The sequence below is a fragment of the Bos javanicus genome, chromosome 17 (assembly GCF_032452875.1).
Source record: "Bos javanicus breed banteng chromosome 17, ARS-OSU_banteng_1.0, whole genome shotgun sequence".
Classification (NCBI taxonomy): Eukaryota; Metazoa; Chordata; class Mammalia; order Artiodactyla; family Bovidae; genus Bos; species Bos javanicus.
In genome coordinates, this window is record NC_083884.1 from 39,585,995 (window position 1) to 39,605,686 (window position 19,692).

At 37.8% G+C, this 19,692-nt stretch overlaps 1 pseudogene; it reads right to left on the reverse strand.

The window, feature by feature from the left end:
- Positions 1-15,023: 15,023 nt before the first annotated feature.
- Positions 15,024-17,172, reverse strand: LOC133229252 (heterogeneous nuclear ribonucleoprotein A1-like; annotated as a pseudogene).
- Positions 17,173-19,692: the final 2,520 nt, after the last annotated feature.

Below are 19,692 nucleotides of genomic sequence, written 5' to 3' on the forward strand. Positions count from 1 at the left end.
GTTTTCACTATTATTGATTTGCTCCTTTGCTGGATGATGTGTTGTCAAATGAAGAGAAAGAAAGGCAAGACCAGGAATAAGGACTCAATCATTTCAGTCCCAGCTGTGTCTGGGGCTTAGGGCAAGTGTCCTCATCTTACAAAACCTCAGATGCAAAAGGAAACTCAGAATACTCACTTCAACAGTGCTTGAACAAATCTGGTATTTTGTAATATTAAATTGGAAAGGATTTACCAAGGTTATGTGATTTCCAGTTATCAACTGTGTTATTAGTATTCTGATGCTTTAATACTATATTGATGAGAAAATAGTGATTTGAATTCTTCAAAGAATTTTAAGGCATTGAAGCAACAATGTCTATGGATTCACCAAATCCTACTCCTCTTTTTTTTTTTTTCCTTTAGAAATAAAGCATTCTTGCAAAGACACACATAAAGGTATTTGCTTAGGTTTGTAAGAAACAGTTTTGCTACTAATATGCCAAAAAAGCATATGAGACAAGCCTCGGAAGTAGATGGAGATTTACTATCAGAAAGAAAGATGTTTGGGTTTCAGTATTTTCATTTTCACATATGAGTCAAAGTGCTTTTCAGCTTCCTAAATCAGAAGTGCTAATAAAAGATGTAAAATTCTTGCTTTTATGGCTGTGACAGCACTTTAGCAAAACACTCCTTCTTGATGCTTGCTGAAGTGAAAATTCTTCTCAAGTCTCTAAACACGGTCTTAGGTTTCTCTGATTATTTGCAGATGTGGTTTTGTGTGTTCATTTATTTTTTATAATTCATAAAAAATGTATAGAAATGTAAAACCCCTCCATTCAATCCTTACATCTAAATAGACTCCTTTACTACCTGTTCAGTCTATGAAAATCGGCTTCCTGAACCGGGCACCAGCAGTGGATATTCACAAAGCTCCAGTTCTCCAGACCAATAAGAAATGGGTCCTGTGAGGGATTCCACTACAAAATAAGACTTGACTCCTGACCAGCCTGCTGGAACCAAAAAGTAGAGAGCATTTTTACATGCAGTGACATGACAGCAACAAAGTGAACCTCAGATGGGAGCAGGAGAATCCTAAAAGGATAACTGGATCAAGAGAGTGAAATCTTCTCCAATGTCTCGAATCTCCTTCCACCAAGAATACAAATGTCTGTGAATTTCCTAAGTCCTTGGTGTTCTCTTATTTCTTTCTCCTTTCATCTGTACTTTTCACAAATAAGATAAAAGAGGTCAAGAAAAGATGGTCACAGGGAGGTTTATTTTATTGCACCCTTTATTTTCCCTTTTTTTTTTTTTAAAGAAGCTCTGTTAGCCCTACCCTCTTTGCCCCATGTCTGTTTGTCCAATTGCAGTACCTAGGCTTTACTCACTCCAGTGCGTGAATTTAGAGCTCCAGCATATGTACTCTCCATCTTGTGCACTTGTGGAGAAACTGTTATCAAATGAGCACAGTGCCATCAACAAGACAGATAAGTGCCTTCCATTTCCCAATTACCCGTGAGCAGGCAGAATGCAGAGGCCGGCAGCCCGGATGACGACCCTAAAGGACGATTTAGAGTCAGGTCGCGTTGCCGAGGGCTCTGGAGTCATTTGTAATTGGACTTGCTACCAGGGAGCCATAATGGTTTTTCATTTTCTATCAGATATTTCAGGGCAGATTGCAGGAGAAGTAACGTCTTTTAGTGGCATATTTCTACTTGACAGAGTCTAACATAAATGTTGAGTATAGTAAGTACTCAGATGGTTTTTTAATCAAATCGGTAAAACTCTTCTCCCCAACTTTCCAGCTTCAGTGATGTTCCTACCCTACCTCTAACTGACCTCAATGTGTAAATAAGTTTTGAGATTTTAAGACCAAGCTTCTCAGAATAGGGTGTCTTTTTTTTTTTTTTTCATTCAGGTCTGTGCCAAATTGTTATTTATGTACCAATTAGAGCAAAGCTATATCAAAAGTAATGAGACAAAACTAGGAAAACTGATATAAAACCAGTCATCTAGTTGTTTTTTTTTAATATGTGTGTTCATATACATTCATATCCATACACATATATACATTATATACAATATATCCTATAGAGTATGTATACACATGCTATCTATACATTGAACATATTTATATATCCTTCCCCATAGCTATGTCCTTCTTCCTCACAAGAAAAGCAAGAAACCCCAACTGTAACACCTCCCCATTCTATACACACTGTAGGTTCCTTGCTTTACTTCCTTAATTTCGCATTGAGAGACAGGTTCAATCTTACCGTCATCTGTCACATTAATAATACATAACCAAAAAGCATGTTTGATCTGTTTCAGTCTCTCACGCTCACTCCTGGGGTACCATTTTCCTTCAGCCTTGTGAAAAGCCAGCTTTTCTTCTCGTCTGTTTTTTTTTGTTTGTTTGTTTGCTTGCTCAAAAGGGATTGCAGCTTTATACAGAAGATCAAAGCTCACCAAATCATCAGTATGGAGCTGAGAAAGAGGCTTGTATGAGATTGCTGGAGCTTTTTGATACAAAGGAATTTTGAGTTTGGGGAAGTGCCCAGGGCCCAATAACACTTTCCTTTTCAAAACTGAATGTGCATGATGCTAACAAATATTCTTTCAGCTTCAATAACCAATCGTAAAAATGGCTGCATATATGCAGAGTCAGAAAGATTTTCACAGAAGGGCCATCACCATTCATGTTTGATAATGGTTTCACATGGACCAAGCATATAATCTGTAGTATTGTTTACTAAAAAGAGAGTGGGCATTGAAGGTCACACATGGTCAAGATTTAACTCTAACTAGTATGCAAGTTGGATACATCCTAAAAGTCCAACTTGGTGTAGGGTGGTACATCACTCGTATCAGCATTTGAGAAATTGCTATTGTGTCTTTTCTTTGAATGGATCTTAGACAATGAGTGATCTGGGGCAAACTGGAGTTGTGAGCGTCCATACTGGATAAGTATATTAAGTCACATAAAAGCTGGTTTCCAAGGAGCATCCTCAAATTTCTATTGCAGAGAAATCATAACTCATAGGCAAGAGCTGAGATAGTTTGATCTAATCCCAAAAATAACTTGGAAACACGGTTGTTTTTGTTTCCCATAATTTTTTTCCAATTTTATCCCCCAACTTTATACCAAATTTCACCTCAGATACCAGATATATCAACATTCCTGGTACTAAGCTGCTCTAGAGCTTAGAAGGAAAACTTCAATTTAAAAAGAATTTTGTCAAAAGTGGTTAAGAGCATGAGTTTTGATATGGATTTGAATACTGCCTTTGTAGTTTCTAAGTTATGTGATTTTAGTAAGTTTTTTTTAAACTTTCCTATAAAGCACATTACTTTGCCAACAAAGGTTCATCCAGTCAAAGCTATGGTTTTTCCTGTGGTCATGTATGGATGTGAGAGTTGGACTGTGAAGAAGGCTGAGCGCCGAACAATTGATGCTTTTGAACTGTGGTGTTGGAGAAGACTCTTGAGAGTCCCTTGGACTGCAAGGAAATCCAACCAGTCCATTCTGAAGGAGATCAGCCCTGGGATTTATTTGGAAGGAACGATGCTAAAGCTGAAACTCCAGTACTTTGGCCACCTCATGCGAAGAGTTGACTCATTGGAAAAGACTCTGATGCTGGGAGGGATTGGGGGCAGGAGGAGAAGGGGACGACAGAGGATGAGATGGCTGGATGGCATCACTGACTTGATGGACGTGAGTCTGGGTGAACTCCGGGAGTTGGTGATGGACAGGGAGGCCTGGCGTGCTGCAATTCATGGGGTTGCAAAGAGTCGGACATGACTTAGCAACTGATCTGATCTGATAAAGCACATACAAAATGTGGGGCATAATCTATATTCAATAAATGGTAGCTCTCACTTTACTGTTTTGATAAATCTGTTTTAAATATCCTTATTCTAGATCCAGCTTCTATAAGAAAATACAAATTAGAACAGTGAGACTTATGGATGTAGTTGAAGACTCTCTAACTTTAGAGGGAAATGCATCTTACTGGGACTTTTTTGTTCATTTTATGAAAAGGAATTATAAACTTACTCTAGAGGAAATTCCATTTTGTTGATCATCATTGCCATCTCCTGAGTGCTCAGTAAGTGCTAAAATACATTCTCTTCTTTAATCCTTACAACAAATGGATCAAGCAGGTAATTTTACTCATTTTGTGTATGAGAAAATTGACACTTGGAGGAGTTAGCTCACTTGCTTAGGAAAATACAGTTAAGAAAGAGTACAAAGATTTCAATCCAATCATTTTTTAATCCAAGGATCCAAAATTTTAAATACATAATATACAGTCATCTCATTGTATCCATGATGGACTGGCTCCAGGAATAACCTTCCAATACCAAAATCCATAGATGCTCAAGTCTCTTATATGAAATAGCATAATGTTGACATATAACCTACATACATCCTCCCATATACTTTATCTCTGTATAATTTATAAAACCTAATGCATGTGAATGTTATGTAAATAGTTGCTGTTGCACAGAAAATTAAAATGTTACATTTTGGAGGTTTCTGGAAGTCATTTTTTTTGAACATGTGGAACCTGTAGACACAGAGGGCTGATAGTACTTCATCCTGTGCTGTGTCACACATCATGAGAGAGCAGATAGTGACTTAAAGATAACTGTTCCGTCTCTCTTGCTTAAAGGATGATTCCTCTACATTTTTTTCATTCTCAAGGGCTTTACTATCAATAATTCATGATTTCTTTTATATGTAATACAGGTATCTAGAGAAAAAGTATATGGACAGCGTTTCTTTTCCCAGCGCCGTTGCCTTTCCTTTCAGTAACTGGACGGTGCTCACCAACCATCTATTCAGAAATGACTGTACTCTAAAACACTGGCATCTTGTGGAAGCCTAAAGCTACAGCAGCACTGAAAGCAAGCACCAAATCTGGGAGTCACTTGCTTTTATTTGTGCTTTCTTTTCAACTGGCTAAGTCATAGTGGGAGACAGAAGGGTTGTTCTATTCATGATGTCAAGACTGAAGGTATTGAACTGCCGTGGCTTACTTTGGAGCTCTAAAGTATATTTGATAGTGGAAGGGTAAGGGGATGGGGGGAAATGTCCACTCCTCCTTTTGCCAATTTTCACTGCAACATCAAGCATGAGGTAAACAGTTCTAATTAGCTTCTTTATTATTTGCATACCAGTAATTCTTCTTTATAGATAACAGAAATGCTGTGCTTTCAGAATCCTAGCTTTTCTTTCTGTCACAGACAAGCAATCTGTACTACCTTATTGACTTGCCCAACCAATTAGTCCAATGATTGTTTCCCATCTATAAAAACAACAGCAATGCAAAATCATATATATCCGATGAAAAATACGATAGAACTTAGAAGTCAGCTATGAATAAAAATGATTGATAAAAATGATACCTATTGATATTTGCATTTTCTCAGTAGCTTTTTTCCCATGTTCCAACTGAATGGTTCACAGTACATTGCTGAAGCTTCACAAAATCCGTGAAAATGATATAAGAAACTCCTTAGTAAGGGCTGGAACTACAGAAGAAATAAGAGAGCTTTTATTTGTGTACATTTGGCTTCTAGTTCGAAAGTTTATGGCTTTCTTTTCACATTCAGTTGACACACTACTATATCGCAGGCTGAAAGATCTGAACTACCACCACTCGTGAATTGTGAAGACCAAGACGTTTGAAACTTTTACCAGATTTATGACCTAGAAAAGCAAAAATAGAGCAGGAAAAAGAAATGAATGGAACTATAAAGCAGATCTGAGTCTATCTTTCAGGAAAAAGAAATGAACTAAAAAGTTAGAAGTATACTGTATTTTGGTGTTTTTCTTTCTGGCTTACTTCACTCTGTATAATAGGCTCCCAGAAAGAAAAACACCAATACAGTATACTAACGCATATATATGGAATTTAGAAAGATGGTAACAATAACCCTGTGTACAAGACAGCAAAAGAGACACTGATGTATAGATCAGTCTTATGGACTCTGTTGCAGAGGGAGAGGGTGGGGAGATTTGGGAGAATGGCATTGAAACATGTATAATATCATGTATGAAACGAGTTGCCAGTCCAGGTTCGATGCACGATACTGGATGCTTGGGGCTGGTGCACTGGGACGACCCAGAGGGATGGTATGGGGAGGAAGGAGGGAGGAGGGTTCAGGATGTGGAACACATGTATACCTGTGGAGGATTCATTTTGATATTTGGCAAAACTAATACAATTTTGTAAAGTTTAAAAACAAAATAAAATTTAGAAAAAAATTAAAAACAAAAAAAAATAAAAAGTTAGAAGATTCTGGAAGTTAAAATTTTATTCTAGGCAATGGTGACTGACCAAGTGAGTTAGGTGAATGAATATGTTAATTCATTTCTAACTAACTGAACTGAACTGAACTAGCTGTTATGTTGCTCTTGCAGCTTTGCTTAAGGAAGATAGTGCACCAAGAGTTTCCAAAAGGCATTATTTAAATTTCACTCTGAGTCACACGTGTAAATTATAAGGTAAAGATCACATTATAAGAGAAAATTATGTATCTTATTTTAGGAAGTTGAGCCATATTAATGATCCTTAATGATTCAATATCACACTAAGCAGTCTAAAATTTTTAAGCTGAAATAACCCTGGAGGCATATATGTCAACTTCACAGTGATTATTCATCTTGGGTAGGAAACCCTACAGTACATGAAACATCAAAAACTAAACAGAATTTAAATTGTCCAATCATAAAGATCTTCTACTGAGTCAGTATCTCAAATTATAAGATATTAGAAAATAACTAACTTTATTTTTTTTAATTTTATTTTATTTTTAAACTTTACATAATTGTATTAGTTTTGCCAAATATCAAAATGAATCCATCACAGGTATACATAGAATGAAATGCCCCCCCTGATTAGAAAGGCCAGGGTGTCTAAGAATCAGTTTATGTTTAATTTAAAGCAGTACCAAGGGAATTAACCAGAAAACCCAACAGTAGAAGTGCTATACAGAGAATGCCTTTGGATCTGGTGATTAATTGAACCTGTGTGCGGATGTGGACTACTGGAGGAGTATAGATGACTCTCATAATTTCAGTTTAGGTGACTGAGTAAATGGCTATAATATATTCTGAATTAGGTCACACAAATAGAAACAGATGGTGAATGGAATATCATAATTCATTTTGGAATGTGCTGTATTTAAGCCACTTGTGTGAGTAGTGTATGTGAAGACATGGAATGGGGAGCTGTCTATATCAGTCAGGAGCTCTGAAGGAAAGTCTAAACTTAAGGCCAGGATTTAAAGTCATCAGTGTACGAGCAGTATTTAAATCACAGAATCAGATAAAATTGACCAAGGAGACACATAGAATGAGAATGAGACAGGTTGAAGACACAACATCACCACCAGCAAACACCAGGAGAATACCAACATCTAGAAAGAGAGCATTTAAGGAGACTAAGAAAGAAAGTGAGCCAAAGAAGAAAACAGGAAAGAAGTAGTGAGGAAGGAGACAGAAAGATGACCGGAAAGAGCAATAATTGAGGTCAAAGAGCAGAAAAAAATTGTGAAATAATTTAGTAAGTGTCTTAATAGCAGTCTAGGGCTGCTATAATGAGACACTACAGACTAGGTGGCTTAAAAAATAGATATTTGTTTTCTCACAGTCCTGGAGGCTGGATGCCCAAGATTGGGGTGTTGGCAGGTTTGGCTTCTCTGGCTCCCTCCTTGGCTTGCAGACAGCCGCCTTCTCATCATTGCTCACATGGGCTTTCCCCTGCTCATGCACATCCTGTCGTCTCTTTCTAATATAATGTATTATATTCTAATGTGTTTTAAATATAACACAAGTTGTATTAGATTAAGGCCCCATTCTTACGGCCTCATTTAATCTTTTTTTTTCCTTCCTTCTTAATTTTTTTCAAGTTTATTGTGATTATAATCGACATATAGCCATCTGTTAAGTTTAAGGTGTACAGTATAATAATTTGACCTACATATACATGAAATGATTATCACATAAGTTTAGAAAATATCCATAATCCCATATAGATACAACATTAAATAGAAAAAAATTATTTTCCTTGTGATAACTCAGAATCTACTAATAAAACAAAAAAGACTAAACTTGACAAGATCAGATTTGTGATTATCCAAGGCAGGGGTGAGGGAAGGGGAACTGGATAAAGTTGGTCAAAAGGTGCATGTTCACACTCAGTTGTGTCCAACTCTTTGTGACCCCATGGACCGTGGCACACCAGACTCCTCTGTCTGTGGAATTTCTTGAGCAAGAATACTGAGATGGGTTGCTGTTTCCTTCCCCAGGGGATCTTCACAACCCAGGAATTGAACCTGGGTCTCTTGTATCTCCTGCATTGGCAGGCAAGTTCTTTACCAGCTGAGCCACTTTAAGTTGTGTGGTCAAAAGGTACAAACTCCTAATTATAGGATAAATAAGTACTAGGAATATAAAGTACAGCATGATTATAGTTAACATGACAGTATCACATTCAATGAAAGCTGTTGGCCTCATGAAATCTTAATTACCTCCTACCTATAAAGCATTATCTCCAAATACAGTTGTGTTGGAGGTTAGGGCTTCAGCATATGAATTGAGGAGATGCAATCTAGTCCTTAACTGTGGTCAGACCTTTACTGAATGCTAATGACCATACTTCTGCTCCACCAAAATTCATAAATTGAAACCTAATCCCAAATGTGATGGTGTTTGGAGGTGGGGCTCTGCGGAGGTGTTTAGGTCATGAGGCAGAGTCCTGATGAATGAGATCAGTGTGTTATAAAAAAGAGACCCCTAAGAATCCCTCTTGATGAAAGTGAAAGAGGAGAGTGAAAAAGTTGGCTTAAAGATAAACATTCAGAAAATGAAGATCATGGCATCTGGTCCTATCACTTCATGGGAAATAGATGGGGAAACAGTGGAAACAGTGTCAGACTTTATCTTATGGGGCTCTGAAAACACTGCAGATGGTGGCTGCAGCCATGAAATTAAAAGATGCTTACTCCTTGGAAGAAAATTTATGACCAACCTAGATAGCATATTGAAAAACAGAGACATTACTTTGCCAACAAAGGTCCTTCTAGTCAAGGCTATGGTTTTTCCAGTGGTCATGTATGGATGTGAGAGTTGGACTGTGAAGAAAGCTGAGCACTGAACAATTGATGCTTTTGAACTGTGGTGTTGGAGAAGACTCTTGAGAGTCCCTTGGACTGCAAGGAGATCCAACCAGTCCATTCTAAAGGAGATCAGCCCTGGGATTTCTTTGGAAGGAATGATGCTAAAGCTGAAACTCCTGTACTTTGGCCACCTCATGCGAAGAGTTGACTCATTGGAAAAGACTCTGATGCTGGGAGGGATTGGGGACAGGAGGAGAAGGGGACGACAGAGGATGAGATGGCTGGATGGCATCACCAACTCAATGGACGTGAGTTAGAGTAAACTCTGGGAGTTGGCGATGGACAGGGAGGCCTGGTGTGCTGCGATTCATGGGGTCGCAAAGAGTCAGACATGACTGAGCGGCTGAACTGAACTAAAGATTCCTTTCACTCCTTCCACCATGTGAGGTCACAGGGAAAGCACAGGCTCTCACCAGACACTGAATCAGTTGGCACTGTGTTCTTGGACTTACCAGCCTCCAGAACTGTAATTCATTTATGTTGTTTATAAGCCACCTTTGTTATGGCAGCCCAAATGTACTAAGATATTGATTGACTATTCATGGTTTATAAACTAAAATCTGAATTCCTTAGCAAAGCGTAAAGAGTCTTTACTAAATGGCTCCAATCAACCTTTCAGTCCCTAATTACTATCTCATACTTCAATTCCATGGGAAAAATTTGGTTTCTCCTGATTATGCCTTGTATTTGTATGCCTCTGTTCCCTTTAGGATCATCTTGATCCTCTACATGAACAAATCCTAGTTCACTCTGAAAATCTTCCTCAGTGTTGTTTCTTTTCAAAAGACTTTCCTTCCTTATTCTTCCTAGTAAGAAATGCTTCCCACATCTATGCTACTTCTGCATTTTATTCCTTTGTCACAAAGCCCTCATTAAATTCTATTATGATTATCTCTACTAGAAGGTCAGCTCATCTAACTATACCTTACTCATCTTTGTACATGTGTCCTCTAGTATTCTTACAGATACATGCCAGATGTCTATTAAATGTAAGACAGTAAATAAATAAGGAAATGAATGAATTAAAAAAACAGGTAAATTAATGGACAGCTACACTATCCATAATGAGTTATTTCTCTAATATTTATGGAAGCCTGGAATGCTGCAGTCCACTGGGTTGCAAAGAGTTGGACATGACTAAGCGACTGAAATGAACTGAACTGAAATAGAAAAAATACACTGTGCACATTATCATAGAATATGAGAGTAGTGTTCAACTGCTCTAGATAATCTCTTTATTAAATACAGTGTAAAAACAAAATATAAATAAATAAGAAACGATGTGGTAGGGATGGTAGAAAAATTCACAGATTATAAATACAAAACATGATGCGAACCTTAGAATATTTATACATTAAAGGAGAAGTAGACTAAACTGCATGCTGGAAAAAATCACGGGACCAAATGATGTGAAAGAACCTACTTGTGACACATTTAGTTTATCTTGTTCTGTTATCCTGACAATGAGCATTGAATTTGATGAACTTTAAGCACAGAGGATTTGCGTAGGTGAATGATATAGATCTCCTCAAATTCTTTAGTATAGGAGCTCAGTAACAGGACATCACCACCCAGCCTTTATAATTCTTTATTTAAAGCAGTTACAAACCTTCAACTATCTATACATACTCTACTATGGGATTAATGATGGGATTATTTGTCCTTCCAGGAATAGACAGCATCCATGTTTCCACACGGCTGAGGCAATAACTAAAAGACGTAACAGTAAAGGAGATATCAATGGTAGAGGTCCAAGAAGCTTGTCTCACAAAGTTTCAGAACTAGGACTCAGGGGACCCCACGGTCCCAGGTCCCAAGTCACTTCCTGTCAGCACCCGTTCTTGAGGATGCATTCATTGACTCTCTCCAAGCGCAAGAGCACAATTACTTCTCATCCCAGCTGATATCCAATCCTGGCCATTAGCTCAGTTATAAGACAAGACTAAAATCATTCGTCATTTTCTCTAATAATCCTCTCTATCTCTTTAATTATTTTAACACCCCAGCCTTTAGATTCAGTCCATAGAATTTGTTAAAAACACTCAGCTGAAGAATAGCAGGACTTTTCCACTCTTGTTTTTATTGCAGTATCTGTTCAAGTCATTCTGAGCTCCAAGCAAAATGCTGCATATCAGTGTTTTGTTTTACCCAAAGCAGAACAAAGTTGTCAATAATGATTCTCTTCACAGCTGCTAGAGTGATCATTCACTCTTCTGTTCAAAACACTCCCACCATGTTGCATCTAAACTCTATGTGGTCTTGAAGATGCTACAGGCTCTTTGCCTGCCTGCTGTTCCTACCACCACAACTGGATTTGGCCTCCAGGGCCAGGGTCATTGGAGGAGCTCCCTCAAGATGTCCTGCTTATTTTTACTTAGGGCTCGCCACTGCCTAGAACCCTTAATCCTTCAAGTTTTACAATGCTCACCCCTTCACTTCAATCAAGTCTTTGTTTAAGCATCACTTCCCCAAAATACCCTTTCTTAACTTCCTGCCTAACACATGAGCACACGGTCACATCAATCCCAGTTACAGAATTGTTGTAGCATAATCACAATCATTGCTTTCTTTGCTTGCTTGCTTAATCACTCAGTAGTGTCCACTCTTTGTGACCCTTTGGACTATAGCCCCTCAGGTTCCTCTGTCCATGGGATTTTTCAGGCAAGAATACTGGAGTGGGTTGCCATTTTCTTCCTCCAGGGGATCTTCCCCACCCAGGGGTCGAATTTGTGTCTCCTGCATTGCAGGCAGATTCTTTCATCACAATCATATTACATATCTTTTTATTTGTTTGTTTTTTTTTTAATCTGTCTCCTATTCTAAGAAGTAGCTAAGGAAGAACAGAATCTAATGCATGGTAAACACTCGATATTTTCAAAATAAACAAAGAATAAGAGAATGAAACAAAGAAATAATAGAAGTCTGTATAGAAGTCATGCTCCTTCAAAATGGATATTGGAAATACATACAACACTTGATGAAATTTGACATTTTCAAAGTAGAAGATTGAGAACACAGTGAAAGCACACATCCTCTATTGAGGTGGAGTGAGGACCCAGCATTAATAAGACCTCAGCAATGATAGCCCCAGGAGACATCCAGACTGTTGTCTTAATCAGAGTTTTGAACTTTATTCTATTCTGCTACTTGCTAAGTTGCTTCAGTTGTGTCCAACTCTGTGCGACCCCAGAGACGGCAGCCCACCAGGCTCCCCCATCCCTGGGATTCTCCAGGCAAGAACACTGGAGTGGGTTGCCATTTCCTTCTCCAATGCATGAAAGTGAAAAGGGAAAGAGAAGTCGCTCAGTCGTGTCCAACTCTTAAAGACCCAATGGACTGCAGCCTACCAGGCTCCTCCATCCATGGGATTTTTCAGGCAAGAGTACTGGAGTGGGGTGCCTTTGCCTTCTCCGTATTCTATTCTACATCTATGTAAATATATAACACTGTCACATGGTCCTGTAAATCAGCTTGAGGTAGCAAAATCATGGCAGCCATGAATAGCATCGTTTCTGTGGAAGGACCCTTTTCTGCTCAGTTCAGATTGTTGGGCATTCATGGTTAACTGAGGATTCTACTCATCCTCTGGATGGTCTGAAATCATGAATTCACTAAGTAATGATTCAACTCTGATACCATCCTGGAACTGTTGTATCAGCAGGAATATGTGGAAGTCATGAGCAGAATGGTCCTTTCTCTCAAAAGGACTTAGAAGTTGAATGTGCCTTTGAAACCATATTAACTTTATACAGACCTTTAATTTGTTCTTAGCCCTCTGTTTTCCTCATCTACACTCTTAGCAACATGATCCGTGTTGGTCTATTACCTAAGGTTGAAATATCAGAGGCAGCTGATGACTGCTGTCCCCTCTGCCTTCTGCATCACTAAAGCAATGTCAAATCCCAGGTGTGTATCAGAACCCCCATCACATATATCATTATAAAACTTGATTTTGCAGAAAGTACACTGGCCACATCTTTAGGAAACTACAAAACAAAGCTCTAAAACAATAAGAGGAAAAGAAATAATGAAAAATTAGAACAAAAGAATCAATGGATTTAAAAACAGTAAAACTAAAAAAAAAAGTCTGAATCAAAAGCTGGTTTTTTGAAAAATCAATAAAATTGATACCTCTATGCAGGCTAGATAAGGAAAAGAAAGAAGACATATATTACCACTATTAGCCACTAAGGAGGGAAGTTATTACTGCTGATCCCTGCACATTAAATGGTTAGTAAGGAAATTCTGAGTTCACCAAATATTCCTTTGGGGTCCTTCTATAACTTTTTATGGGATAATTGCAGAAATAATAGCAGAAAACCATTTGAAAAAAGTAATCAATTATAATAAAAACTTTAAAAGAAAACTGGAAATATAACAACAAAATTTATACATATTTAAAGAAAATAACACAACATTGTAATGCAATTATACTCCAATTTTTAAAAAAGTAATAAAATGGAAAGAAAACAAAACAAAAAATAAATAAAAACCTTATAGCTAATATCATCTTTTGTGGAGCAGGACTAACTCTTTTCACATAAATTCAGGGGTAAGACAAGAATATCTTCTGAGTTCCTATTCAGCACTGTACTGGAAGTCCTAACATTCATTAAGATGACGAAGAGAAAAATAAAGATACACAAAATTTAAAAGAAAGAATGAAACAGTTTTTACTCAAAGGTGATTGTCTGTGTAGATAGCCTGAAAAATAACCAATAAAATGGATAGACAATGAAAAATAATTAATAAATACAGCATGGTAGCTGATATAAAGTCAGTATGTTTTTAAAAAATCAGTTGATTTCATATATATCAACAAAGAAAACTGGAATATTAAATTTTAAAATTCCATTTATAATTGTAACAAAAATTTTAAACAAAAAATGCTGATAAAAAAAAGCTAAGTAAATGGAGAGATTTTGTGTTCATGGATTGGAAAACTCAACTACTACTTTTCTTAATGGTATAGAAATCAGTTTTTTTCCCAAATTGATATATTGACTTAATACAACACTATCAAAATTCTAGCACTTTTTTTTGGTGGTAACAACAAACCACTTCCAATAATTGTACAGTAGGAAAGCAAACACTCAATTTCAAGATTCACGATCATGCAACAGTAATCTAGAGAGGATGGCATTGGTGAAAGAATAGACATATAGCCAATGGAATAGACAGAGAACTTAGAAATAGCCCCACACAGATAAAGTCAACTGATTTTTGACAAAAGCAAAAAGGCAATATAACAAATATAACACAATTATAGTCTTCCATTGATGGTGCTGGAATAACAAGAAGGCCCCATCTTTTTAAATAAAGAAAGAAAAAATAATAAAGAAACTGGACATAGATCTCACATTTTCCGCAAATATTAATTCAAAATACACCATTGACCTAAATATAATGCAAAGTTACAAAACTTCTAGAAGAATACCTAAGAAAAACTGCATTACTTGCAATTTAGGGATATGTTTTTAGATATAATGCAACACTGAAAGCAAACCCATAGAAGAAAAATATATGTATAATTTGGAATTTACTAATTTTTTGAGGGTATTAAATCTTTTTTGTTTACACATAATAATGGATGAAACACAAACTTCATTCCCTGGCTGAGTTCGCAAATCTGTGGCAGGGCCTAGCTGCTACAAAGAAGAAATGCTTTAGACAATACTCATGTGTATGGACAAAAAACTTGAGGACTATACTTGTGACCAGTTGTATAACAGGTTATTTCATTTTCTGTTCTGTGGAAAGGGTAAAGCATTTTAACAAAGGGTTTTAATGTCAAATTTTTTTTTTTTTGCACCCATGCTGTTGATTGCTAAATGTAATAGGCTGATCATGACATTGAATATATGTATATCTCTTTTTTTTAATGTGCTATGTAAAGTTTGTCTACTCTGAAGCCATCTTGATAAACTATCCCAACAGTATGAAGTTAGAATTCCTTCAGGGTGATGCCAGGTTCCATTTGAAATTTATTTACAACCTGCTTTGGTGGAGAAGCTGTCACTTCTCTGGCTCTCCTCTCCTGCTAAGCTTGTTTTCCTGGCAGTAATTAAAACCATTTGCCACTGCCATAGCTACTGTTGCTGCTGGAACCACCATAGCCACCTTGGTTTCATGGTTTAGCAAAGCATTGACCTCCATCATAGGGGTCAGAACTTCTGCCTCCAAAGTTTCCTCCTTTCATGGGTCCAAAATTGAAGACTGATTGTTGTAATTACTAAAATCCTTGTAGCTTCCTGCCACCTCCAAAGCTGATTCCATCATTACAGCCATCCCCACTGCCACCATATCCACCACCACCACCACGGCTGCCACCAAAGCCACCTCGACCACTGAAGTTTCCTCCATGACCAGAGTTATCATTCCCACCAAAACTACCTTCACGACCACCACCAAAGTTTCCAGAACCACTTCACCCTCTCTGGATGGATGAAGCACTAGCCATCTCTTGCTTAGATAGGGCTTTTCTTACTTCACAGTTGTGGCCATTGACAGTGTAGTATTTCTAATGACAATCTTGTCTACGGAGTCATGGTCATCAAATGTTACAAAGCCTCTCTCTTTGCCACTGCCTCAATTAGTCATGATTTCAATTTTACCAAACTGTTCAAAATAACCCCTCAGGTAATGTTCTTCAGTGTTGTCTTTAATGCCACCAACAAACATCTTTTTCGCAGTTAAGTGTGCACCAGGTCTTTGAGAATCTTCTCTGGAGACAGCCCTCCTAGGTTCCACAACTCTTCCATCTACCTTGTATGGTCTTGCATTCATGGCCGCATCCACCTCCTCCACAGTGGCCTGTGTGACAAATCTGAAGCCTCTGGAGCACTTGGTGCTTGGAACCCTCATGACCACACAGTCTGTGGGCATTCCACATTGCTCAAAATTGCTCCTCAGACTCTCATTGGTTGTTGCAAAGCTCAGTCCTCCAATGAACTTCTGCAGCTGTTCGGACTCTTTGGGAAACTCTGACTTAGACTTGATTGCAGTGGAGAGGAAGAGGCTTCAATGATGCTTACCTGGCAGCATCCACAGGCAAAAAGTGGAGTTTATTTAATTTTTAAAAAAATTTTAAAAAGCAGTGTTCTGCAAAAAAAAAAAAAAAATACTGTTAGGATGAAAAATCACAGATTAAAAAAACATTTGCAAATCACTCAGCTAATAAATGACTAATATCCAAATACACAAAATCACATAATAATAAAGTATCTCAGTCCTCTATACTAAGAAAACAATAATAAGCAAAAAAAACTGAATAAACAGCTCACCACTGAAAATATGCAGGTGGCAAATAAGCATATGAAAACATCCTCAATGTCATGTATCTTTAAGGAAATAGAAATTAAACAGTAATGACGTACTACTGTACACCTACTGGAATGGGTAAAACCTAAAATCTGACAGTATCCATCACTGATGAATATGTGGACCAACAGTAACTCCCATTTATTGCTGGTGGGAAAGCAAAATGTTACAACCACTTTGAGATATATGTTGGCAGTTTCTTATAAGCTAAACATAGCTTGCTAGAGAATAACTCCAGTTTTACCCAACAGATTTGAAACTTATACAGAAATCTGCACATGAATGAGTTATAAATCAGCTTTATTTACCACCATTAAAAACTGGTAGCAACCTAGATGTATTTGAATAAATGAATAAACCCTGGTATAGTAGTATAATGGAATATTACCCAGTGATATAAATGGATGAACTATCAACCCAAAAAACAACATATATGAATTGTAAGAATATCACTAAGTGAAAGAAGCTGGTCTTGAAAAGGCAGCGTACTTTATGATTCCATTTACATGACATTCTGAAAAAGACAAAATTATGGAGAAGGAAAACAGATTAGTGATTGTCAGGGTCTTGGGATGAGGGAAGTGTTGATTGGTTGAAGCACAGAGGAATTTTTAGTGCTCTAACTATTTTGCTTGATACTATAGTGTCAGACACATATTACCATGTACTTGTCAAACCTCATAGAATCTTTCACCACAGGAAGTGAACTTTAATATATACAAACAAAAATTCAAGGAGGTCAGGGATCCCAAAATGGAATGCAAACTGTGGCAAGAGAATCTAACTGTATTACAAATGTGTAATATAAACTCTCAGAGAAGTGAAGAGAAGTCACTCAGTTGTGTCCAACTCTTTGCGACCCCATGGACTGTAGCCTACCAGGCTCCTCTGCCCATGGAATTTTCCAGGCAAGAATACTGGAGTGGGTTACCATTTTCTTCTCCAGGGGATCTTTCTGACCCAAGGGTCGAACCTGGGTCTCCCGCATTGCAGGCAGACTCTTTACCATCTGAACCACCAGGGAACCCTCAACCTCTCAGAGAAGGGTGTGGAAAATGTTCTGATGTAAGCAACTTTGGAAATAAGTGGAGAAAAAAAAAAAGAAACTGCATGTAAGCACTGTACTTCGGTAGGTAGCATTGTTTCTTTCAGGGGTATAGGTTGATAATTGTGAAACCCTAGATTATGCTGGAATTGAACAGATAGGTAAATGGATGCCAAATGACAGAGCCAGGAGCCTCACTGTTGGGGCGGGGGGAGGTTTATATAGAAGCAAGGGGAATAGCTAGAAGAACCCATATGGTTATGGATTGGATGTGGTGCCTCCAGCGTGAACTCATGTTCAATTTAACATAAATACAGATGGAGAGATTCAGCAATACTTAGAGCAAAATGTTGCCTTGGAAGACTTAGGTGCAATGAACACATCCAGCACAGAACCAAAGCTCCTTGAAAAGAATGGTTGATTCTAGGCCTGGGGAATATACAATATGAGCCTGGAGCATAATTAATACAAAAAGTAGGAAATGCTATATTAAACATGCACACATACACACACACACACACACACACGCACACATAAGCACACACATACACACACCGATGGGAGCATGTAAATGGGGAACAGAAATCAATTGAAAAATCCCCCAATGGCCAAAACTGGAACCATTCTAACAATTAAGCAAATAACACATTATTGGATTATGACCCAAAGCATAAAATAAATACCTTGAGCCCTTACTCATATAAATAAATGATTGAGTAAATAAATAAATGACTAAGAATAAAAAAATTCCCAGTGTAAAGAATTCCAAATAATTTATGTAGATACTCTCCCCTTAATATGGTGGAGCTGGTAGAACATCACATCCTTCCCTCCCACCGGTCCTTAGTGCCTTCCTTCCAAAGAATACAGGATGAAAAGGGGGCAAAGGAGTAATTAATTTGGAAACTGTGGTGGACAAATATTATCTGAGCCACGTGATCAAGGTTAGCATCAACAATGATATATCATGTTGAGAATACATATCCTTGATGTGATTTGATGAAAATGTCACTTTATCTGTGACTTTTCTCCAAAGACACATATCCTCAGTCTATTCATGGGAAATGTAAAAAGTAAGACGAACCCAGACTGAACCACATTCTACAAAATATCTGACCAGTACTATTCAAAATTGTCAAGGTCCTTGAAAACAAGGTAAGTCTGAGAAATGGTCACAGCCAAAAGTATTCCATGCAAAAACAGCTACTGAATGTTGACATGGCATCTTGCACTGGATCCTGGGATAGAACAGCATAAGAAAAAAATTAAAGAAATTTTTAAAATATGGTCTTGAATTAATAATATTCCATCAATACTAATTCACTAATACAACAAATATTTCCGACACAGATAAGATGTTAGCAATCAGGGAAATAAGATGCAGATTATAAGAGAACTCTCTATAATGTCTTTGTACCTTTTCCATAAATCTAGAAATTTCCTAAAATAGAAAAGTTACTAAAAATTGCCCTTATATTTGGAAAAGATGAAAACTCTAACTTGAAAAGATACGTGCACCCTAATGTTTGTAGCAATACCATGTACAATAGCCAAAACATGGAAGCAATATGTACTGTATGTATATGTACACATACAATGGAATATTACTCAACCTGCTCTAGCACTGGGTTGCACCATAAGCAATTGGTGGAAATTAAGCCAGTTTTGATATTAAAAAAACAGAAATTTAAAATAGTTTGACCTAATACTCGAGAGAATGGTCTTTAGTATCAATAGCATGTAAAAATTTAATAACTACTGTCAAAATAGGCCTCCAAAAAGATTATATATCAATTTATATCAATGGCAGAGGAGAGGACAGGGTACTCTCCACTCTGACCCACTGTCAATGGGTCAGTCCCAGGGCAGCCAGTGGCAGCAGGGAGGCCAGAGAGCCCTCCACTCCTTGGCGTCCTCCAATGGTGGCTCCAGCCTTCCCTGGACCCTCTTCCTGGTGACTCCAGCAGGGCCGCTGCCTCAGTCCACCAGCAGCAATGTAGACCAGTCTCTGACAGCTGGTGAAAGTTTACGCACTCAAGGAGGACCAGCAGTGGGACAACCAGGGCACCGGGCATGTAATCTGGCTACATAGAGCACCAGAAGGACATGTCTCTGCTAGTCAGGGCCTGGCAAAATATGGTCCACTGGAGAAAGGAA